We start from the raw sequence: 25,839 nt of genomic DNA, 5'->3' as shown, positions 1-25,839 counted from the left end.
GGTTAGAGTGACCAGATGTCCTGATTTTATAGGGACAGTCCCAATTTTGGGGTCTTTTTCTTATGTAGCCTCCTATTACCCCCGACCCCCTGGCCCGATTTTTCACATTTGCTGTCTGGTCACCCTAGTTGAAGTGCCCTAGCTCTGTTGGAAATGCACTTCTCGGGCACTGTAATATTATTATTTCTGGTAACATAGGTGTATGGAGATGGGTAGATGCAGTGTCCATGGTGGCAGAGGATTATTTAATGAGGGTGCTGGACACGGACAGCCTCTGAGGTTCCCTGGCTTTCTAGCTCAATTAATCATAGTTTATCATGACGGGGTCCCACTTCTGAGCTGCAGAGGGGCAGCTCAGCAACAGGGAGGAGCAAAGGTGGGGGCACACTGGCTCCCCAGTGCCTGGATGGGTAGCCAGGGATCGGAAAGGTCCACAGTGCTGCTCTAATTTATGTTCTGTTCAACAATCCCTATGGGCCATTATACCAGCCCAGAATAACCAGAGCGAAATGCACTTTAGCCATACCACTCTTGTCCTCAACACACACCCCTCTCACTCCCAGATTATCCCTAGGCTGGGGGATGCAAGGAGAATGGTGTAGGGCCATTCCACCAGCCCCACACCAACAGGGAATTTCCCTTATGCTTGGACATCTCCCAGTGGGCAGACCTGCCCTAGGCTGCAGTGTACAGGGTCTAAGGTGGAACCCACAACTGGGGCCAAGGGGCTGGATCAGGAGTTGTCTGGGATGAGGAATATGGAGAAAGGGATGTGGAGAGAGAATGGGGAAGAAGATCAGTTGAAGAAGTTGCCTAGGCGCACAGAGGAAGGATCCAGGATTGGAGGGAGGGCCAAGCGAGTGGAAGGCAGGGAGAGGCCAGGTGGGCTTGGTGGTGGGGAGATGCCTCTTCCAGCCCTGAGAAGGACCCTGGCTCCTCCTCCTGGGCACCATCTGAACTGACCCTGTGTGGCTCATTCAACACTCTGAGCAACATGAAGACGACCACAGCTGATCCTAGGAGTAACCACGCCCAGATGGTTCAAACTGAGGGTCAGAGGGACTCAGGCTCTGAGCACAAACCCCTTGTAGGGAGATGGGGGATGGCTAATTTTTCTGACCATCAAACCTGCTTTGCAGGGAAGGGGGAGCGTGTGATCCTTTGCAGGGTATTGTGAGAGAACTTGTCTGTCCTTCCCAGGTCCCTGAGTGGAAGTGGTCTTAGCCCACCGAGTCAGTAAAGCATGCCACCTCTGGCCTGGACCACTCTAGATTTCTGTCTGCAGCCTGTTTCAGCCAGTGGCAAGGCCTGTGTCCAGCTCAGGATAATGACCTGTTGCAGGTGTTGGCATTAATGCAGCAGAACGTTAGGAACCGGGACGTAGGCGGTCTGGCCTGGGGGGCAGAGCAGGAGTTCAGGTCAGGGAACGGAAACAGGGGACAGAGCCAGAGACAGTTGCCAAATACCAGAGCCAGGGGCTTGAGCAGAGTCAGGACCAGGAATCAAAGCTTAAGACCAGAATTGGGGTAAGATACCAAATGCCAGAACCAAGAGTTGAGCCAGAGTCAGAAGTCAGAGCCAGGGGTCAGAGCCAGAATTGGTAGCCAATGGTCAGGAGCAAGGTGAAAGGGCAGGAACCAGAGAGAGGCAAGCAGGGCCGGCTCAAGGCACCAGCATTCCAAGCAGGTGCTTGGGGCGGCAATCTGCAAGGGGCGGCAGTCCGTGGGTTTTTGCCACCCCAAGCAGCATGCCGAATTGCCACCATGGACGGCGGAGGCAGTCCGTGTGCCCTTAGGGCGGCACGCGCGTTTCCGTGGCGGCGGCAATTCAGTGGCAGCTTTTATGTTCAGCTGCCCGCGGCAGCAATTCCGTGGCTTCTGTCTTCCGGCTGAAGACAGAAGCTGCCACCAAATTGCCGCCGCCGCTGCAGAAACGCGCGTGCCGCCCTAACGGCACACGGACTGCCCCCGCCTTCCGCAGCAGCAGTCTGGCACGCTGCTTGGGGCGGCAAAAACAGTAGAGCCGGCCCTGGAGGCAAGGATCAGACCTGGAGCAGGAGCAAGGCGGGAGCTAGGAGTGAGGAACAGCTCAGGAGTGGAACAGGAATCAGGGAACAGAGTTGGAGAAGGATTGCAGGAGGCAGGCAAGAGCAGGGTCCAATGTGGCAGCAGCAGGAAGTCTACACAGTTGCTCAGATGCCCCATCCAGCTCACATTCTGACTTATGTAGTGGGCATGAGCCAATCAGGTGGCCACAGGCCATGGATGCTCTGATAGAATCCTGTGGGGCCTGATCTTCCAGGTTTTGTGAGATGGTGCTTTGCCCATCTCCCTTGGTTGTGACATGGGAGTGTCAGAGACCCACAGCCCTCACCAGCCCAGGTTCTGGACCTGCTCCCTTAGATCCATACAGGGAGAACTTTGGCCCAGAATGGGTCCCTGACTGTGCTGGTTTACAGGTCTCTGACAGCTGGGGCCAGCTCCAGAAGAGCAAGGGAAAGGAAGCCTTGTATGCCACATCCTTGCTTTGGGGGGGAGGAGGGGAAGATAATGTGAGCACCATATTAATGTGCTGTATCAGTTCACCTGTGAGACAAACAGTTTTATGTGGTGTTAATTTGAGACTTCATTAAAACCTTTGCTTTGACATTCCTGTCTCGCTCTGTTGTTTCCCCAGCACTCACACACTGAGGGATCGAACAGCAGAATAACTTATTAAAAGTCAGCAGCACAGAGAGTCCAGCTGCCACAGACTAAAGAAGGGGATGCCCTGGTTCCAGGGCTCCCGGTGTCTGCTCCAGTTCCTCTGCACCCCGGCAAGCGTCCAAAGCTCGTCCGGCATGAAAACAGGTGTTGTGCTCGGGGCGGTGCTGAGCACCAATCCAGCTCATCGTGTTACAGGCTCATTGTCGGTGAGTTGCTGGACTGTTGAGTATTGATCTTTGCTCTTCCTGTACATGTTCTGGAGGGATTTGATTTGCTCGCCACACTGAGATCCAGTGAATCCCCTTCACTGCCAGCTCCTTGGAGGCGGCCTTGTAAAACTGCAGATTTGGGGCAGCCTCTCCAAATCATGGCTCTTAATGACCTCACACCAGAGGTCAGGGTCAGCCTCTGGCCAGCTGGCAGCATGCTGGGGAGATGACTTCCCAGATGCCATCTCTTCTGTTCGGGTGCTGGGAAAGCACAGTGGCGATGTTGCCAGTACAGCAGGCTGCGTGCAGTGCGGGTTAAAGGCTGACTCGGTGACGTATAAACTGCTAGGTGACTTCCAGTACAGAAGTAGCCTGTAGGCAGATGGCAAGAACATGCAGCCCAAGGGGAATTGTGGGAAGGCATTGGATTACTAGCAACATCTACACTGTGGAGTGGCTGGGTTACCAACCCAAGGGTAAGTGGCCAGCCCAGGTTGAAAGCACTGCCACAGTTGGGCAAGAGGCTTTTTTGTGTGGACAGGAGCCAGGTTAGGGAGCACACCTGAGTAAGAAGTCAGATGAACGCTGCAGTAAAGACATGCCCAAACACTAAAGCTCTCCCATCACCTCACCCCCCCACCCCGTCTTTCTCTAGCTTTTCCCCAGTCCTCTTTCCTGCCTCTCTCCTTCCCTCCCCTTCTCTTGCCTTTTCTCCTCACTTACTCCCATCTCTCCACTTCCCATCTCTTTCTCATTCCCTCCTTCCCTGTCCCCTTCTCCTCAGCACAGGCAAACCCCTAGTTAAATCATTCCCCTTATGGCTCAGAAACAAAGCGCTCTACATAGCCAATGCATGTCCCGGAGACACCTCCATTTGTCAGCCTGGAGGAAGCGAGAGCCCCTCCACATAATCTCTGGGTTAACACAGCTCCATAAAGTCAGGGGAGGGAGAGGGAGTCCCAGCAAGTGGCCCCATATTTACCAATGCACCAAGCCCCCCAGACCCACCCAACTCCAGGGGGTGGCCCAGAGACCGCTTTCCCCTCCGCTCTGTTCCAGTGAGCCAGTCTCCATCCCCTTCCTGTGTTGGTGTCGGGAATTGGCAGATAATATCCCTACCACATTTAGGCTGGCCCAAACCAGACAGGGGAGAGATGAAACCAGGAGGGAGCTGGGGGATGGAAGGTGGTAGCAGTACTAGGTCCTTTATCCTGTCTGTGATCACACAGAGCAAGACCCCATTGCCCTCATCAATCCCCACTCCTATGACCCCAGGAGCAGAGTTCCTCAGCACAGCCAGAGGGAGCAGCCCTCAGCCCTCCATGAGCAGAACCAGCTGTCTGAGCAGCCAGTGCACACCCTGGGCAGAAGAGGGGTCAGTGTCTCCCAAAGTCCTGCTCACTCTCTCCCCTCAGATGTTCAATCATCTCTCCGCATTCAAACCTTCCTGCTTTCCTTCAGATCATCCATCTTCCCTGGGATGAAAACTGACGCTGTCATCTGAAGCTGTCAGAATCACAGGGACATGATGAATTCTTCCTTTTGATGTGTCTGGGGGCTCTTCAAAGCAGTAGAGACACCTGACTACTTCTTGGCTCCCCTGGCCCGAGCCAGGGGTCTCCACAAGGAGGGTATCATACCTTTGGATGCCCAGGGCATTTTTGACAGCGGGATGGTCGCAAGCAAAGCAGGAAATGAGTTGTGTGACAATGATGAAATGTGAAAACAGCTGCTTTTAAGGCCTTTGATCCATCATCTGGGTGAGCATGTGACAATGGCAGAACAAGGGAGGGAGAAATGGAGGAGAGACCTGAGAAAGAGACAGAGGGGAAGTGGGTTTGAAGATTTGGTGTGACTTAAAAATGAATGACCACCCTCGGTCCACAGACCTCATCACCAGCTCCAGACTATACAATAATTTAACTTCCACTGCAGATGGACTTTGATCAGTCTCCTGGACCAGCCATGTCTGATAACCAGGATTAGATGAAAAGATATTCTGTACTGTACCTTTAAGAAGAGGCGGTTGGGGTGTCGGTGGGAGGGAGGTGTAGGTGGCAGGAGAGCTGATGGTGGTACTGGAATACATTCTCTGTGCCTCTAAGAGTGACCCCCTTCCCAGCCAATATTAACTCCATGCAGCTCCTCATGGCTCAGCCCAGGAGGCAGAGGAGACTCCAGTCCCAGATGAGATCTGCTCAGCATGGCTCCCACTGGATCAACCAGGGAGAAGATCCCTTTTGGCTCCGGTGGTAGAACTGTTGCCTACAGGCTATAAGGATTCTGGTATATGAGTCTTGGCAGCAGGAATGGACACTGCCTGGGGAGCTCTGTTGGTCTCTCAGAGCATCTAGTCCCAGTGTCAAAGACCAGTCAGAATGGCAGACACTAGCCAGTAAAAGCAAAGGGTTGGATCGCCCCCAAGGTTTTCCAGAAAAGCCGGCCTTTCACAGGATCCCCAGTGAAATCTCTAACACTCTCTCTCCTTGAGAGTGATAAATAATTTCCCCTACACTGGCCTAGCATCCCTTCCCTCCCCCCATGGTAGGCCTCTTCCCCTTCAAATGCTTCAGTGACCTCTGTGTGAGAGAAACTGGAGGCTTCTGTCCCGTTCCTAGTGGACAGGTGCCCATGTCACAATCCCACCACCCCCATCACAACAAGCATTGGTGACTGGAGAGGGGACATCAATCTACATAGCTATTAAACCACCTCTTCACACAGACCATTTGGTTGAAAAGCTTATCCACTAGGAGAGAAAGGGCCTCACTCTGTCTTCTTAATGCAGACACCTCCAGCAACTCCCAGCTCACTGAAAACAGGAGGCTACTAACAAAGGAGCCATCTTTTCCTGAGGAGCACAGCTTCTAGGAAATTACTGTGTGTAAGCCTTGCAATAGGGCCTCCCCCAGGCTGCCCTGTGATAAGGATACAGGACACCTGACAGTCTGGAACCTTGCCCTCCCAGAGATCAACCAGACACTGCCAGGAGCAGGCACCTCTCAGAATACGGATAATGCTGACAGAGACTCACCTAGCAAAGGGTCTAATAATGCCCCATTCCAGAATGTGACCAGGACACTAAGGCTCTCACTGCTGCTCATGTATATTATGTCATAAAAGGGAACTGATTGTTAAGGGGAGATCAAGGTTTGTCCCCCTTAAAAGACTTTTTCTGGCTGGGTGGAGAAACACACGTAGCAATTGCTGGTGCCACTAACTGGTGGAAAAGTAGAATGCAAACCAAGCATAGGGTGCTGTTCTTTCCAGTGTGCTTGGGTGGAAGGAGACAATGTAGTTATCACACAACTGTCTGTTTGGATTGTTGCAAGCTCAGATATTTGCAAATATGGCTTGTTCTAAATTGGTCTCGTTATTTAGACAATTTGGGATAAATGTGTTAATTTTACAGTCAGCACTGAAAAGTGAGAGGGGATTGAGAGTCATGGGAGCTGGGAGGTGCCACGGCGTGGGTCTTTCTGTTTGTGTAGTGTGGCTTTACAAGTTCCCATCTCTCTCTAGCCTGTGTGGGTAGGTGCTTATAAAGGACTAATCTCTATAGAATCTAGGCATATGGTGTCCTTCCCAGAATCTTCCATGCAAACATCTCACTGCTCTTTACAAACATTAATGAATTCAACCTTCATTGATTTATTATTATTCATTTCATTGTAGTATATTATCAATTACAATATATAATATCACATTTGAAGAAGTCAACATAGAAATGAAATGTTTTGATTTTATCCAAACGGAATGTTTCCATTGACCCACAATGAAATCTTTTCAAAAATTTTGTTGCATGGCAAATGTCAAAGTTCCTTCATTTTGTTCCACGTTGGAACTAAAACAAATTTTGAAATCGCAGATCCCCCAGGAAACAGAAGTCCCAGTTCCCACACTGCTCTACCCATAAGAGGTAGCCTCCCAATACAGTGGATCTGTGGTAGAACTAAGCCTAATGTTCTTGAGGGACACAGAGAACTTCCCCTGGGGTGCAGAGCCTCGTAGTTCTGCAGCTCTGCTTCCCACTGGACTGTTGTCTGTATTTTGTATTTAAACATTGTCTCTATTGCAAGCCAGGGCCAAAGGCCCCACTGTCTGCATTGAAAGAATACATTTCGAGAATCCATTGAAGCAGCAATTTCTGACAAGCCAGTTTCTTCAGCTAGGGCTAGACTCTTCTCTCACCGACTCCTCCTTCACTGGTAACCCTTCTGCCAGGCGGAATCGGCAGCAACAAGGGCCAGGTTCAATATCTAGAGGTTCCTTTTAACAATACAACACAGAATCGGCTCGAGCCCCCACCCAGTGACCTGGGAAAATTAAACACCAGCCCTGGGCGCCTCTAAGAGGCAATACTTCCCCTCTCGCAAGCCCTGAGTCTGTGTATAGGAAAGAACAGTTTTAATAAAAAAAGGAAAAGAAACCCGGCATTAATTTGGGAAAACACCACAAGCATGGTTCAAAAGCATATGACCATGAGCAAAATACCCACCCCAGTTGGGCAGTGTCCTTTGACTCAGTTTCTCACCTTGAGGTGTGAAAATCCAACAAACAAATGTTCCTTTAACACACCACTCCCCTCTCCCCCCAGCACACCCCACTCACAGCTGCTGTCCTTGGGCAGCAGCGACCCAGAGTTCAGAAGTGCGGGTAGGAGGGAGGTGTCAAGCAATGCCTCAGCTGCTGCTACCGAGCCATTTGCTCCGCGTCGCTGCCCCGTGTCGCCGCTGTGCCGTCATGCACTCTGTCATCGTTCACCCCACTCCGTTGGCCACTGCACTGTCATCTTCTCTGCTGCCACTGGCCTCTCTAGTGCAACCTCTGTGATGTCTAGAGGTCCCCCTACTTAACACAGCTCTCAGCAATTGCAGCAGTTAAGGGGGGAACCTCGCTGCTAGTGCAGGCTGGCTGTCTCCTTCACTGGAAACACTGTCCCACATCAGGTCTAAGGCTTAGCACCTAGACCTGGTTATCAGTGATCTCAGCTCTAGTGATCACTTAAAACAAAAGACTCTCAATTGAGTCTAATCAGCTCTGTCTTTAAACAGTGGAGAAGCGAAGGGTCAAATGGTGTCTACTTTATAGCTATGTCTACACTACAGTACCTGCAGTGGTGCTGCTGTAGTGCTTCTGGTGAAGAGGCTCTAAGCCAACAGGAGAGCTTAATAACTCCTGCCTCCGCAAGAGGTGGTAGCAATGTTGATGGGAGAAGTTCTCCTACCAACATAGTGCTGTCCACATCCGTGCCTAGGTCAGTGTAACTTACATTGCTCAGGGGTGTGGATTATTCATACCCCTGAGCAACATAAGTTATACCAAAGTAACCTGTAGCATAGACATAACCTAGAACTCGTAGGCAGAGCACACACCACCAGGTAGGAACATCTGTCTCTCCCTTCTCTCACCGGGCTTTGGCATTCCTACCCACTGCTTGGCGAATGCAGTTCAGTTGAGGGTGACCCCCTCAATCAGGGCACGTTAAGCCCAGTTCTGCTGCCCTTTACTCGTACCAGGCTAACAACATGGCATTACCCCTGCATTCAATACTAACGTGATTTGTAACCCAGCACCAGCCAAAATTGATCACTTTGGCAACACAGCTTTGTCTGCTGAACACCTAGGCAGAGTAGGTGTGTTCATGTAAATACAATCTGGTCCTGAAATCCTTCCTTCCCCCCTCCCCCACACTCATCACTAGATGTCAGGGGAGAGCTCATTGAGACCCTGCTTACACTAGTGCAGGGGTGGCCAACCTGTGGCTCCGGAGCCACATGTGGCTCTTTAGAAGTTAATATGCGGCTCCTTGTATAGGCACCGACTCCGGGGCTGGAGCTACAGACGCCAACTTTCCAATGTGCCGGGGGGTGCTCACTGCTCAACCCCTGGCTCTGCCACAAGCCCTGCCCCAACTCCACCTCTTCCCGCCCCTCGCCTGAGCCTGCCGTGCCCTCGCTCCTCTCCCCTCCCCCCCAGAGCCTCCTGCATGCCACAAAACAGCTGATCAGGAAGTGTGGGGAGGGAGGGGGAGGCGCTGATCAGTGGGGCTGCCGGTGGGTGGGAGGCGCTAGGAGCGGGTGTGTGGGGGGTGATGGGGGCTGCTGACGTATTACTGTGGCTCTTTGGCAATGTACATTGGTAAATTCTGGCTCCTTCTCAGGCTCAGGTTGGCCACCCCTGCTCTAGTATAATCAAGAGGAGACTCAGGTCCATCAGCTGCTGTAGGAACTAAGAGAGAATACTGAATATACAACACAGTATAAAGAACAATCCCCTAAATGCTCCCACCCTCTCAGCACAGAAACTCCACTCTCACATTTTGTCTTTAAATAAAAACCTTAAAGAAAGGAAGATGCCTTCCTGGGCCATCATGCGTGGAGACTCATGAGGACTGTTGGGCTGGATCATGACAGTATAAACTGGTGTATTGCCAGAACAAGCAACAGATGCCAGTAGTGTCATACGGAGAGAGTATTTGGCAGTTTGTTCAAACACTCTGACAGCAGCAGGCATTTTAGACTCTGACAGATAAAAAATTGGCCAGCAAAGTGCATTGACGGAGTGTGTAGGTTGCAGAATTTGCACTGCTGCTTCCCTGAAATAATGTAGGACTAATTCCAGGGGGAATTAATGGCGTTTACTGGGGTAGAATTACAGTTGGATCCAGTACAGCCAATAACTTAGTTTCTGCAAGGATCCATTGGTTAAATAGACAGCATTTGTTGTTGGATTGATTTTTTGCAGATAGGAAATTGGCTCATCACAACATTTCACAGATGCAAACAGACTTCTGAGCCTTTTCTCATGTAGGCAGATGATGCTTAGATACTGTAGTGATTGCCACTAGAGAGAGAGATGCCACCATCAAACTGTGTAATGGGGCAATCCACCACCATATCCAGCACCACAATTGCAGCATCTGTCCTCTTGCCAGGCCCAGGCATGTCATAATAAGGCTGGTAGGTGGAGCAGAAATGGTTCAGCTGGCTCCAAGATCAACAGGAGCGGTTGAAGCCTGGGAAGTGCATGTTTGTGGTATCAAGGAGGCACTCAGGAACTCCTGTTACTGACCTCCATCTCTGTGCTCTGCATCTTTCCTAGTCAGTTTCAGGCTAGGAACAGGGGCACGGCTCAAGTACCAGTGATTTACATGCACACAGACTCTGGGCCTGAGGCTAAACAAAGGACCCTTTTTTGCTGGCCATGGCAGTGCAAACAGCAAGTGTAAGGCCTCGCCCGTGAATCCCTTAGGGAAAGGATTACTCTGCGATGTATGTGTTGAAGGCTGCACAAGACATGGTCGTGGTGTCCCTACTTGCTAGCAATTCCCCGACTGTGCAAGGCCCATCATACCACGGCAACCAGGGTGAAGGTAAGGCCAGCCCTTAGGGTTGCCCTTACTGGTAGCAGGGGCTGAACTGGCCTTACCAGCAGCCCCAGAACAGGGGAAGCACAGGCCTCCCTTGGTCCCTGCACTGGCACAGGGATGAATCCCCTCCTCTGATTTTCCAATAGTCAAGTCAAGTTTATTAATAGTGACTGAGCCATAGACCAATGTGCCCAAAACAAACTTGGGCAGAGGTGATTACATTTCTCAATGCCAGTACATCAGCCTTGTGAGTCAGCTGACTGCACAGATTGAAAATGGAGAGCTGTTAAGGCCCTCCTTAACTTGTTATTGGACAAACTGTCTAAACAATTGGCATACCCATGAATCTTTTTCACAAGGGGGAACCAAGACTTGTAATGGAAACAACTGCCATGTCTAATTGCTTATTAATATCTTCTCATCTCAACTTGCTTAGGGTTTTCAAATTTTTAAACTTAAGTCTGATCATTTCCAATTCTGAGAGATCTAGAGACTGCAAAGAAGTTTTAATATACTCTATCCAAGGAAATGGATGTGAAAAAGCCCAACTGAGCTGTTCCTCTAAGTATAGCCTTGGCAAACATTGTGGATGCATACTCTGAATGCAAAGCCAGAAACTGATGTTATGGGATTGCCCTTTAGACAGAACAGAATTCCTGCCTGTCTCAGCTCTAAGAAGAGCAGCTGGGTACTCTTTGGGAACTTTGATGGGGTGCTCAGAGGGGCTGGGCAGCTTAGAGGTTAGCGCACCTAACTGGCCCTTTGCTTCCTTGGCAGAGGTGCCTGGTTCCTGTCCTTAGACTGGGAACTTTCTGGCCTCCACTTGCAGCTGGGTCTCAGACCATAAGGAAGTGTGTAGGGGGAGCCAGGCCATGCCTCTCCACTGGGTCCCAGCCCAGGGCTCTCTGTGAAGCGACTCCGGCAGGGTCCTCCCAGCAGAGAGTCTAACTCCACTGCCATGGGCTACTTCCTATTTATGTCCCTTCAGATTGGGCATGTCCCCAATAGTCCAAACAGTCTGTAGTGGTTAGCACGGAGTAGTGCCCCCTTGTCAGCCTTTTGTGGCATCCTGCCACAGCCTCTGGTCCCTCTGGGCAGAGTGGATATAAGGTTTGAGGTGGCCTAGCCCCACAATGTCTTGACAGTCGGATAGTACCATTCCCTCACTGCTGGGTGCTCTCGGTAAGGATGTAGTGCTTCTCCTATGGCGGCTGTCCGGGCTGTCAGACTTGTAGTGAAGCTCCCCTCGTGTAGAGAGGCAGAGCTACCTTCTTCCTCTTCAACGATCAGCCCAGAACTGAGCTAGGTTCTCTTCTTTACTTCCTCCTCCAAGCCTGGCATTAGCTGCAGGTATAGCAGGGAAAGGCTAGCTGGGCCTACAGGCTCTCTTTAACCCTTTTCGTGCTGGTGTGAAGTTTCTCTGCTTCGTCACAGAGACCTAGAATCTTCCTAAGAAATTTGTTTTGGATCACTTCCAATCCCAGGGGATCATTCCATCCCCATATTTCTGCGCCACACACGCACAAGAGACAATGTGAGTGCCTACCTTGGCCTCGAACACGTAAAGAGCTGGTGCAATTAAGTTGCACACATGAGTCCAGGTGCAATGTCAAATAGCGTTCATGGAATTTGAGGCTCTCTCTTGTGTGACCTGAATGTGTTTATCCCACAACCCATTTTGTGAGAACCCAGTTACCTAGCTAGGGGAAAACACTAATTTGTTCAATATATTGCCCATCAATCCTCCATGTTATACAATCTCTGTCTTCCACTAAAAACAATTACTTTGGTTTTGGAGTAATTTATCAAAAGGCCCGCTTTGATGGGGTTTAATGCAAGCCAGGATGGGCCAATTAACCCATTAGGCAGCTGATAGAGGAGGCTCAGCTGGGCAGGAATAGGCGGGACCTATAAAGTCCAGGAGCTGAAAGGAGGAGGGGCTGCTGGGAAAAGAAAGACACTCCCAGGAAAAAGGGAGGAGGGAGTGGAGACTGCAGACAGCAGTTACTCCCTGGGAAGAGGCTTTGGGAACTGGTAGTCCCAGGAGACAAGGGAAACCAGTGGTAGGAAGCAGCCCAGGGATAGAGCAGTGAGACTAGAGAGAGAGTCCCTGGGCTGGAATCTGGAGAAAAGGGCGGTCCCGGGTTCCCCTACCAGCCACTGGGCATGTGGCACTGAGCGAAAGGACTGCCTAGGACTATTGAGGAGTTAAACTCCCCCAGAAGGGGGGACATGGACAGTGACACGACCGGAGGGCCGACCCACGAAGAGGATACTGTGGTTCCTGAAGCTATGAGAGGGGCTGCAGCTGGACAGCAGAGACAGAGTGACAGTGTACAAACTGGGGACGTAGGGGCTTCAGCCTCGAGATAATCCCCAGAGTACCAGGAGGAGGCACCAGTCTGGCAGTGAGTGGTGCGCCCTGTGAAACCCTCCCATTGGAGGCATAAACATAATGCATTTAATAAATACATCAGTCCCACTGATGTGGGTGATAATAGAACCATTTTGTTTGCATAGACTCAGACAGCGAGGGTAATCCATGATTTTAGGTGGAAAATACTGATCCCCTTCTAATACTAAAACAACATCATTCATAGAAAAGTTAAAAAGAAAAGTGGCTAAAAGACAGCCCTGATGAACTCCCTCTGTAATTATGATGGAATCAGTGAGATTCCCATCCATCTCTATCCTAATCTTGGCCTCTGTGTGCCTGTGAAGGGCTCATAAAAGAAAAGGTACATGAGAACGGCCATACTGGGTCAGCCCAATGGTCCATCTAACCCAGTAGCCTGTCTTCCAACAGTGGCTGGTAGCAGATGCTTCAGAGGGAACCAACAGAACAGGGCAATTATTGAGTGATCCATTCTCTATCATCCAGTTCCAGCATCTGGCAGTCAGAGGCTTAAGGACACCCAGAACATGCGGTTGCATCCCTGACCATCTTGGCTAATAACTATTGATGGACCTATTCTTCCATGAACGTATCTAATTCTTTTTTAAACTCAGTTATACTTTGGCCTTCACAACATCCCCTGGCAATGAGTTCCACAGGTTGACAGTGCATTGTGTGAAGAAGTACTTCCTTATGATTGTTTTAAACTTGTTGCCTATTCATTTTATTGCGTGACCCCTTGTTCTTGTAACTAGAGATCTATTCCCGTTATCTCCAATTTGCCCCACAAGGGAATCAAAAACCAACCTTAGATCAACAAAGGTTGTAGACAGTTTCCCTCCACCCCCAAAGAGGGACAAATTTGTAGATCAAATAAGAAAGCATAAAACAATTATTTGTAGTAGAGCTAGGGTGACCAGATGTCCTGATTTTATAGGGACTGTCCCGATTTTGGGGTCTTTTTCTTATATAGGCTCCTATTACCCTCCACCCCTTGTCCCGATTTTTCACCCTTGCTGTCTGGTCACCCTAAGTAGAGCAGCCATTTTGAAAGCTATCTTGTTCTTCAGCAAATAATTTTCTATTTTCTGCTCAATCCTGTAGTCTCCCCAAAAGATAGCTAGTATAATTTTTAAGACAATGTTGAATAAGCTGATTGGGCAGTAATTCTCTAGATCTTTCTTACCTCCTTTTTTATACAGTGGAATAATAATACAGGTAGCCCACCCTAAGGGAACAAACCTTACATTATTTATATTGGAGAAAAGTTTAGCCAAAACAGGTGTCTGCCAGTCAATATTCTCCTTAAACACCTCTGCAGGGATGAAATTCTCCCCTGACATTTTGATTTTCCAACAGAAAATGTAGTTTCTGCACAATCAAAATTTTCTGCAGGAAAATTTCAATCTGTTGAAAATATTAAATTTTCCATCAGGAAAATTAAAATGAAATATTTCATTTCAGGTCCATTCAACTCAAATTGAAATATTTCATTTTGTTTTGAATCAGTTCAATAAAACATTGTTATATTTCCGTATCAGCACATTACCGTATGGCCCCTATTCTTTCCTATGGGCTGAGTGCCCTGGAGAACTAAATCTCCCATAATGCAGTGCAGATTTCCCTCTGATCAAGTTCTGTGTGGTGCATCATGGGAGTTACATGACTCTGAGTGCATCCTGGGACACGTAGCCCGGTTAGAGAGCCTGGCACTTAGGGGAGAAATGGGGGGCATCAGGCTCCCGAACCAGACCACCCTTGAGGCAATGCGTCACTATGGGAAAATGCAGTTCAATAAACCAAAATGTAACATTTCAGCAATGTCAAAATGTGTTGTTTCAACTGAAAATGAAAATTGAAATTGAAAATTTCTGAATTGAAATTTTTCAGAATTTCTGTTCTGCAAAAAATTCAAAATATCAACTTTTTGTCCCGATTTGGGATGAAAACGTGTTGAAGTATCAGAATTTCCCTTTGGCTGGAAATTCCTAATTTCACTCAGCTCTGTCATTGAACCCTGGACTCTACCACCCCTGAATAGCGGGATCAGCAGCGCTCTGGCACATCAGGGCATTTCTAAGAGTGATCAAACCTTTCTATGGCTGAGAACATCTGCAGCAAGAACAGCCGGGGCAAAATGCCCTTGATCCCTCAGCTTTAGGGCAAATCCCAGTCACCCGCCCCTCCCCATTGGCACCAAACTATGTATTCAATGAACCTCTACATTTCCTAGAGAAATCTTCCTGGGTTTTACTGGGGCAAAAGCCACCCCTCCAAAAAGCTTCCAAAAAGCCACCCCTCTTGTGTCTGCTGCAAGCATCTCCTATTTGTATGAGGGCTTTTTTTTTTCTCAAGGCCCCATGGGAAACAGAACATCAACGTCATGAACTCCACCAGCAGTGACAGCCTTCCTAGGCACTCCTGCTCAGCCAGAGCCCAGTCCCTGCCTGCCACCACTTGGGTCTGAGTGAGAATTCCTTCTGTCCTCTGGATGTCATTTCTCCATCCATTTCTCAGGCTTTGCCAGAAGGCGAGCAGCGTAAACGGATACGACAGTGATGACAGCCAATTACTAGCTTAAAAATTAGCCCCCAGGTGAGCGGGCTGCCTGGCTGCTGTCAGACTGATTTCAGGTTAGGCTGGAAAATTGTCAGCCAGCTGACAGAGCCCATGTTTAGTCAATTCTCCACTGGATGAATGTGCCAGTGTTTCCCCGGCATCAGGATCTCAGCTCTGCTTACATTTCCAGCCCAAGCACTGGGGACATTTAAGAGATCATTGGGGAAATGATCAGTGCCTTCTGTCTACACTGGAAAAGGGATGTAAGGAGTGAGCCCCAAGGGGTATTGAACTTAGCCACAGAGCAACTCACCCATGACCATGCAGGTCTGAACAACTGCCAGAGACATAGAGGCAAGAAGGGCAGGAAAAGTGAGTGACAGGCTATAATGCTGGGGAGAGGAACTTGCCAGCTGAGTTTGAGGAGTGAGCAAGTGTATAAGTTAGGGGGCCCAAGTTGCTTCATCCAGAGGGCAAGTGTGGAGTCCCAGAGGCCCGGAGGAGCAGGGTTATGGAGCCACAATGGTGGGAGGCTTAAAGTTGATCCCAGCGAGTGTAACGTCACATGAATATAACAGCGCAGCAGCAACACAGTCCGCCACATCAATGCAACACAAGAGCAGCACAGCAATACGCTGAAGCAGCGACAACAGTAGGGTTACCATTTTTTAAACTAACAAAAAGATGACATTCCAAGGGGCCCCGCCCCTGCCCCAACTCCGCCCCTTCCCCGTCCCCACCCCAACTCCGCCCCTTTCCCAAAGTCCCCGCCCCCTCCCCTGAATGCTCCGCCCCCTGCTCCTCCCCCTCCCCTGCTTCCCGCGAATCAAATGTTCACGGGAAGCCTGAAACAGGGAAGCAGGCAGCAGGTAAGCTGGGGCGGGGAGGTGCAAGGAGGCGCGGCCCAGTCCAGCCCCCTGGCTGAGCGACTCGGGCCCTGGGACGCCAGACCCAGGTTCCAGCCGAGCGCGCCAGCCCCGGCCCACCCCGGCCCCAGCGGTTCCAGCTCGGCTCGGGCCCCGGGGCACCGGCCCCGGTTCCGGCGGAGTGCGCCAGCCCCGGCCTGCCCCGGCCCTGGCGGTTCCAGCTCGGGCCCCGGGCACCGGCCCTGGCCGAGCGGCTCCGGCCCTGGCGGCTCCGGCCCGGCTCGGCTTGGGCCCCGGGGGCGCCGGCCCCAGCTTGGCTCGGGCCCCGGGAAACGGGCCCCGGCCCTGGCCGAGCGGCTCCGGCCCCGGTGGTTCCGGCCCGGCTCGGCTCGGGCCCCAGGGCACTGGCCCTGCTTCTGGCCGAGCGGCTCCGGCCCGCCCCGGCCCCGGTGGCTCCAGCTCAGCTCGGGCCCCGGGGCACGGGCATCGGCCCCAGCCGAGCGGCTCCAGCCCCAGGGCACCAGCCGAGCGGCTCCGGCCCCGGCGACTCCAGCTCAGATCGGGCCCCGGGGCACCGACCTGTCAAGCCCCAGCCCCAGCCCCGGCCCCGGCCGAGCGGCGCCAGCCGGCGGCCGAGCACCACCGGCCCCAGCGGCTCCGGTTCCGGCCCCAGCGCGGATCCAAGCCCCACGACCCCTCCCTATTTTCCTATGTCCGGCTTTTTGGAATTTCCCCCGGACGGGGATTTGACGACCAAAAAGCCGGCCATGTCCGGGAAAATCCGGACGTATGGTAACCCTAGGCAACAGCCATACAATGCAGCATCACTGCCAAACCTAACCAAAGTTTCGCAGTGCAGCAGCAGCAACAATCGAACACAGCAGCAACAAAGCTGCGCCCTAGCAGCAGTGCACGGAGGCAGCAAGAGGGCAGCAATTCTGCAACAGTGTAAAGCAAAAGCACCTCAAAACCACTGCTGCGCATCAATACCAGCCATGCAGTCGCACCACAACCACGCAGCAGCCCAGCAGGGAGTCTGAAACTAGATGACTGTTGTGTCCTTAAACACTGGGTTACAGGGGTCACCAGGAAGAAATAAAAGGCAATAACAAACAGCCCCCTAAGAGAGTGCAGCCAATTGCCACAAAAGACCCCACGAGAGCCCTTCTGGAAAAGCCTGACCCCATAAATGCCCTCTGAACATAACCATTTCACTGCATAGTGGTGTCTCCCAACCCAGATATTATTGATTTGAGTTACAGATTACAGTATAGAGTTTTCCTGCTCTTCCTTTACCGCTGCTGTAGAGACTGCTAAGGGGAGCACCTGCAACACATTAGCTAAAAGGGAACTTGCTGAACAGGAGACACCAGGCTGAAACAGACAAGCTGGGATGGGGAGGGGGGTTTGTAGCAGGAGGAAAATTTGCAGTGTTGTTTTGTAGGGCTGGTTTCACTTGCCAATGGAGAAATAACAGTTGTTTCTCTTCAATCCATTAAGATTTGCAGCTCTGACTGCTGGATGGGGCCTTCTGCAGCCTGCCTGGGTCATGAGACCCTCCTCTTGTCACCCCGATCACAGCCTGCACAGAGTGAACAAAGATTACAATGGACATTTCCAGGCCACACCAAGAGTTCAATTCAATTAGGAAAACTAATTAAGGGAACAAGAGGGAGAAAAAGAAGTGGGGCTAGGGTTGGGAACGGGTACAGAGAGTGCAAGACACATACAGCCAGCACTGTGCATCTGGAACTGATCATTTTAAAGAACTAAGAATTTCCATTTGCTTATAGGAAAAAGGCCAATTTTGCTACAGCTAATTGTAGACTGGAGTCAGACCCTGTTTAGCGAACGCCAGTGTTTCTACTAGGGCTTTGTCTACACTACACAATTAAGTCGACCTATGTAAGGTCAACATAGAGCCACCACAGAAATTACTGCGATTTTCATGTGCACACTTCCACCAGTGATGGGCATCCTCACCAGGAGTGCTTGCACCGACTTAACTGGGGCAGGGGCAGGGGCTGACAGCCCGAGATGTCAGCCCTGCACAGGGCTCACACATGGAGCCCCACTCCCAGTCCCATTGCTCATCTGCGTGGAGTTCTCAGCCGGGGCGCCAGCACAGACACGGTGTCACCCTAACTACATCGACCTAAGTGCTACGCGCCTGTCGGGGAGGTGGAGTTATTATTTTGGTGTAGTGGGGGACTTACGTCGGCAGGAGCAACCCTGTAGTGTGGACACTTACAGAGTTAGGTCGACATAAGCTGCCTTACATCGACCCAACTCTGTAAAGCAGCCCTGGCCTATGTTGTGTTAGCAGCTTTCTGACCCCAATCTCTCACTCTGCCCAGTTCTGCTCAGTGGTTATAGTTCTGAGCTCCTATGTGGGAAACCGAGGACACACTCCTGCTAGGTCAGAGCAATAGCCTAGTAGTCCATGCTCCGCTCTTCTGTCTGGAGAATCTGGTTATAATGCTGAGTCCTTGTGCTTTGCTCCTTTTGCTGGGAACACCACAGAAGCATCATGCTCAGAGGGTGGGGAGGAGGAAAAGCACATCCCTGTGTGTCATGGAAAGGCAGGGTCAGGGATTGAAGAGTAGCCAAGCTGGGTCACGTGGGGGTTATGAGGGAGGCAGGGTGATCCACCGGATTGGGCATTGGACTAGGAGTCAGGAGACTGGGGTTCTATGCCTACCTGCTGTGTGGCCATGAGCAAGCCACTTCCCCTCTCTGTCTGTCTTGTCTTTTTACACCACAAGCTCTTTGGGGCAGGGACTGCCCCTCACTTTGTGTTTGTACTGTGCCTAGCACAACAGGGGTCTGCTCCCGGTATGGGCTGCTAAGCACTACTGTAATACAAATACAGTACTGTCATACAAAAGCACTGGAGTCTCAAGTGTCTCTGTGGGGCAGATCGTTAAAGCAGCAGAAATACAGGCTTCCTAAGGGCAGGGATCTGGAGGAGCCTTCTGCATCCACTGGAGGATATCAGTTAGTCATTACAGTTAATAAGGCAAAACCTGCCTGCCCATCCTCCCTCAGATGAGTCTGTGGCTGTTGCCTCATGGAATGGAGACCTGCAGAGAGTACTTGAATGCACAGTGCTAGGTGCAGCAGCATTGGATGGAAAAAACCCATGCTTGGAAGGAATAAAGCCTAGTTGTTTCTCAGTGGTGCTGCATGACCACTAGGGTCACTGCATCACCCTCCCAGCCCCGCCAAACACCCAGCTTTTCCCACGGCGGGAGTTGCCTATCACAGTCCCTGTGCGGAGGTTTCCCTTTCAGACTCTTTGATTCAACTTTTCTGTGTGGATAAAGATATTAAAGCAAATTTGATCAAAATGACACATGGATTGGAGCGTATGTTGCAGACTCTAATTCTGTTTACTGTTCTGGGGGAATGGGCAATTATTACAGAAGTCGGGACAGAGTGTTTTTAATAACATTTCTTGTTAAGATTTAATTACAGGAAATTGTATTTTCTTAATCACTGAAAACCCAACTGCCTAGGAAAAACATTATTTTTGATAATTGTGTTTGCAGTTTATTAAATCCTTTTCTTACATTAGGCTTTAGTATAGTCCCCTGCTAAGTGTTTCTTAACACCTGAGGGCCTTCGAAAGCATGGGGGCTGAAAAGAATAGCTTTTGGGAAGGTTGGGAAGCAGGGATCTATGTCCAAAGCAATGTGTCAGGGCGGGGAGCTCAGACTTAATCAGGGCTGAACCGAAAAAATGTTGCCAAGTAGAGAAGAATTGCACCCCAGATGAAATTTGTGAGGGTGGGAGAAAAGTCTAGCTTTTATTCTGAGCAAAACACTGGTCATTTCACAAGAAGTCAGATTGCCTTGCCCTAGGGCTGGCTTTGAAATAGAGCCTGCCCTGCATCTCTGATGTAGCAAAGAGGTAGCGTCTGCATACAGGAGCCCTTCTCAGAGGGCAGCCTTCAATGGAAAAGAAGCATTGCCCTGTGAAAACCACATGGAAGGGCAGGGTTGGCATAGAACAATTGCATTCATGGGTTCCTTGTTCCAGGGCCAGTGCAATTCAGAGAATGGGGTTGGGATAGTTTATCAAAGGTCAGGGAGCAGGAAGGAAAGGACAATTCTTTGAGCAACAGCCACCTACCTCTCCTCCCCATCAGAAGCTGAACTTCATGAGTCTGAAGATCAAGGCTGCCCAGTCTGTGGATGTTTAAGGTCAGAGGAACGGTAGGAACCCTAGTCACACTTGCCTTGGTAGGAGTAGCAGACTCATATGGGTGAAGGAGAATGCCAGCTCCCTCCAGACATCAACACACGCCCTTCTCATTGAAAGGACTGAGGGGAGGTTCTTCTGCATGGCTCAGGCACCCAAAGGCAGAACAACTTCACACTAATAGCAATGAGGAGTGAGCTGCCGCTGGCCCTACCACACGCTAGGAACACTCCTCCCCCAGGCCAAGTGTATTGGTTCTTGAGCCTGCAAGAGCCTGCTAGGTTACCTGAGCCTGTAGAATGGGATGAGCAAGCGGCAAGAGAATGTGAGGGCAGAAAGGAGACAGAGAATGGGATGAATGAGAAGGAGGAGTGGGTAGGGAGAGAGAGAGAAAGGGGAAAAGAGGGGAGGGAACTCATGCGGGGGAGGGAGAGTGAGGAGAGGAGAGTCTGAATGCGGGGGGGGGGGAATTGTGAGTGAGGAGAGGACAAGTGGGAATGAATGAGAGGGACTGAGAGAGGAGAGAGGGAGGAGATCACCTGAGGAGAGTGTAGAGAGAGAATGTGAATGTGGGGTGAAGGGGCCAGGCTCCTCGGCATTACACAAGCACTTGGTCAGCCAGTCATACCACACACAGGGGAGGCTGGCCACCGCAGTTCTGTCACAGAGATACTGGGCCAACACTTTCAAAGTGAGGTGTGGAACGTTAGATTCTATGGGCACCCATATCAAAATGGCTTGCATGCTAGTCATGTCCTGTTGAAGGCCGTAGGAGTCACTGCCTGGTGTTCCGGGCAGGACAGCGCAAAGCACTGATGTGCTGCTTGAAAAAACATCTAATCATTCTCTTTCATCAAGCCAAAGTTTGTTTCTCAGTTGTGAAATTAACACCTTTGTCCAAGTGCGCATACTTTCCCTGCAGGGGAAATTAGCCTTTGTTTAGAAAAACTGTCTGGAATGAATTAAGCAAAAGGGCCCTGGGGTGCTCGTCCGTGTTCAGATAAATCAGATCCTGGATATCTTCAAAAGCGAGACAGCCAGAATCAAGCTCTCTGCCTACCCTCTGCTGCTCAGATCAGGGATGCCACTAAGACATTCCAACCGGAACCTCCCCTACCAGCTCCTGTTGGTATTGTTGGAGAGAAAGACAGCTGAAGTGAGTGAAAGAGCCAATTGTGCTGTTTAAAGGCCAGGCTGGCTCTTGTGTTTGTGCAGAGGCAGCCTCCCTTTATACAGAGGGCGAGCACTGAAAGGACAGCTCTAGGGGGAGATGAGCAAAACAGATCCACTATCAGCCAGAGGCATCCAGAGTGTCAAGAAGCCACAGCTTGGTAAATAGGACGCGAGTGCTATTCACCCATCTGCAGCCTTTCAAAAGACAGCTCAGTCCTGTCAAACAGCCATGTTATCTCTCCCTGGGAACACGAGGCACGGAGGTTCCGGGGTGAATGGGCTTATCACAGACTTGTCTTCAACAGACAGACGCCATTCAGTGGCACGCTGGTATTCAGGCCCTTCGTGCCCATTATCTGCACGAGGTGCCTGATTTTCCTATCGCTCCTTCTGACACAATCACTGCCAAACGGTGACATCTGCCGACATGTGCACGACTGAGACCCCACGGGCCCAGACTCTCGCAGAGGAAGTGTTGGGGGGGGGCCTCCTCAGCACACTCCTCCCTAATGCAACCTCCGGGGTCTGGAGAGACAGAGACAGCAGCCGCCACAGTCAGATACCACCCCATTACACAGCACTGGGAGGTTAGGCTGCAGATGTTTCCATCAGAATGAGCAGCTCAGGATAAAACAAGAAAAGCAGCTCCACAGAGAACAAGGAATGTGGTAGCAAAAGGGAAAGAGAAATTTTGCTTTCCTAGAGAGAGATCAGCAGAGAGATTGGTGCGTGTGTATCTTTTACACACACACACACACACACACTACAGGGTACACAGTTGCTGTATAGTCTCTTTTTATCTACCACTCTGCTTCCCTCATTCTCTCATTCTGTGGACGGTGTCTATCGATCTGATTCTACCATCTATCTTCCCACAGCATCTCTCTTTCTTAAACTCTGCCTTTGAGGCGCTGATTTTTTAAATCTTTGAGGGCCGGAGAAGACAGCCGTGCACTTATTCGGCGCTGTTTGATGTGCCCCTTTGATAGCTTTTGTTTTCTGTTTGTGATGACTGCTCAAAAAGCAGTCAGCTGATCAGAGAGGGCCAGGCGTGAGGCATGGGTGAGGGAGCTGCATCCCAGCATCAGCCCCAATCGGAGGTGCACTGATTCAAATGATGACGGGCTCGTGCCAAGAGATCTGCTGGAACACACGGACAGTAGTGACACCATGATGCAGGCAGAGGAATGAACCCCAAGCCCCAGTGCAATGCCTGACTTCCCATGGGAGAAACCGCCCACTAACTACAAATTTCCTTGGCCCTTCACTAAATCATGTTGTACTGTAACTTCATGACATCCAGGAGCTGGGGGCCAAGAGGTTTCACCACCCCAGCACAGGTAATGCTCTGAGCAGATGCTCAGTTGTAAGGCGATGCCTGTTGTAGGCAGAGCTGGCCAAAGTGCAGCCTGCAAGCCGAATGCAGCCCACACAGCTCTGCAATGAGGCCTGCAGATTCTACAGGTCCCAGCCTGCATTCGGAAATGTGACCAGGCAACGTGGATCAAGCTGGACCAGTGCCTGGGACCTGTACTCTCCGCTGACCCCAGCCTTCCTGTTCAAGACAATGATGACAACACCTGACCCCATTTTAGTAAAATTAAGCACTGCCCTCAAGATCCTGACTTCCCAGTGTGGCCCTTGGTTGGGCAAAGTTTGAGCACCCCCTAGGCTGAGATGTCAAAATGGTGGGATCATCCTTTCTCACACAGCAGTTTTACACCATTATGACCCCCACTGACTTCAGGAGAAACACCACTGAATTACACCAGCATAAGGGAGAGGAGAATCAGGCCCATAGTGTGTAGAAGAGGAAAGGGGTGCCAATCTCAGTGCTCCCTTGGCTGTGCCCTAGGGTGACCAGATGTCCCGATTTTATAGGGACAGTTCCGATTTTTGGGTCTTTTCCTTATATAGGCTCCTATTACCCCTCACCCCCCACCCCCATCACTCTGCCCATTAGGTCTGTGTCCTCACCTTCCAGAGCCAGAGGAGCAGGGGAACTTGGTGTGGAGGCGCTGCCCTTCTCCGGATCACAAGTGCTCTGGACTATAGGCTCTAACGCCTGATGAGAATCATCACTGTAAGACAGCAGGCATGCAGCAGCACCTGCTGCAAATCTAAGTGTACTGCAACCTCAGCAATGAGCAAAAGAGACAGCAGCAGCAAGGAGCCCGAGCGGCAGTCTTTAAATATACATCAGAATTTCAGATCACCACCTTCTTGCAGCAGCCAGCTATGTGAGAGACAGATCACGAGCCCAAGAGCACAGAGCGGTAATTAGAAAAGGCGAGACTGGTTTGGCTCTGTGTTTTGTGTATCACAGCTTCAGAGCGAGAGAGACTTTGGTGCAATGAGACTTGAAATACAATCTTCAATCTCCTGGGTCCTAGAAGAAACTTCTTAACATGCTTCCATAAGAACACAGACATTGACAGACTGGATTAACCCAGGGGTCCATCCAGTTCAGTATCTTGTCTCCAACAGTGGCCAGCAGCACATGCTTCAGAGAAAGATGCAAGAAACTCTTCAGTAGGGAATTAGGGGATAACCTACCCCCAGGAAAGGTGCTCTTATCTCCATATAGTTAGAGGGTGGCTTAAGCCGTGAAGCACCAGGTGACACCAGATTTTCAAAGTTCTCATCAATTAATGCCCAACTCCTCTGTACATAAGATGCTGTGAGAGAGTGAAGGCTTCTGTCCCTAGTAAGTCTCTCCAAATAGCATCACCAAAGCGCAGGGATGTGGCTGAAATTTGGAGCTGGAGCACCCATCTGAAACTTTGCCCAAGAGTCAAACCATTGTGTGTCTGCTGGTTTAGTCTAGAAAGAGATGCACTAAAATTCTGGGGGCGGGACAGTCTCATGGTATTTCTGACCCAGCCAGAACCAGGAGGCACTGAAATGCGCTCCAAGAAGCCTGTTCTCATCAGACTTGCAGCCCAGTGATCTTCAGATACATTTGGAGGAGCTCTGGACAAGCATCTGGACTTCTGAGTGCTCCTCTGCACCTCATGGCCTTTTGAGGTCCTCCTGCTAGTGTCAATCGGATGGATCTATCAAGCAATTGGGCAACCTTAGCTCCTTAGCTCGGTTACTGGGGGCAGGCAATCAAGTTCACCCAGAGTCACTAAAATTACTTTACGTTGATTTTTTTTTAACAAATTACTGGATGGATCTGAAGAGTGACCACCTGCCTATCACAATCACTCAGTTGCCCAAGTATAGTATCTCAAATAAATCATTCAGCAAACAGCAGTGAATTATTTGACCAGCTCTGCAAACTGGGCAAGTAAGGCGGGGAAATAGGCCCTGAATATTGTTTTTGATTAGGAATCATTATCCCCATTTTACTGATTGAGAAATATACAAAAAGAAGTTATCAGAGGCAGCTGACCCAAGGGTTCACAGTCAGCATTAGAGGTCAGGAGTCCTGGTCTCATAGCACACTGCTCAATGCACTAGACCACGTTACCTCGCCTGCATTATTACAGATGCTCACAGCCCCGCTGGTTACTTAGCACTTGGCAGATTTCCTTAGTGGATTGTTGTGGCGAGGCAATGGCATTTTTGTAGTGGGAGCTCCTATTCCAGATCCTTCATGGTCATGGCTCCCCATCTTTGATGTGAGTCCCAGAGTATGGGTTGGAGAAAGGCTTAGGGAATGGGCTACAAAGGATTTCACCCCTACATCACTGGGGTGAGTCTGACCCATCAGTAGTCACAAGAAGTCATTAGCACTCCAGAGCTGTGTGGTGGCCTGTGTGAAATGAACTTTTATAAAATGGATAATCAAAGCATTCCCAGTGATACTAGAAAGTCCAGTCTAAAGCCCACTGCTCCCACTATATAAGGCTGCTCTTGAGAAGCCACATTATACAGAGGGGAGCTAAATTCTGCCCTCACTTGCATTCGTGCAACCCCCACTGAAGTCACTGGGGCTGCCTAGGTGGAAATTATAGCTGGATTTTGTCCACAAAGTGAATCACAGACTTGAGCAGGGAAGACAAGAGCTTTAAAGAAAAGAGCACTATAGAGAGGGAGAAGGGTCTCACCCACGCCGTTCTCATGCACAGTACTGTGGACTGAAACCAGCCCCCTAATATATATATGTCACACACCATTAGAGTATCCTAGAGTAACAGCCTCCAAGGTGCAGCACCTTTACTCCAAGCCATAGCAGTTTGGACCAGGGCTGCAGTATTTTTCCTTTGGACAGGGCAGATGTGCTATGACATTGCTGTTATCTGCGGTGCAGAGGGGGTAGTAGCACAAATCCCAGATTCGTCACGGGCTATTGTGTCTTAGCGCAAACATCGCCCTGTTATTCTTTTGCTGCTCAAGCCATCAGTAAAAT

This window comes from Chrysemys picta, chromosome 3, assembly GCF_011386835.1.
Source record: "Chrysemys picta bellii isolate R12L10 chromosome 3, ASM1138683v2, whole genome shotgun sequence".
Taxonomy (NCBI): domain Eukaryota; kingdom Metazoa; phylum Chordata; order Testudines; family Emydidae; genus Chrysemys; species Chrysemys picta.
The sequence above is the reverse complement of the archived record's forward strand: the minus strand, read 5'-3'. Positions refer to the sequence as shown.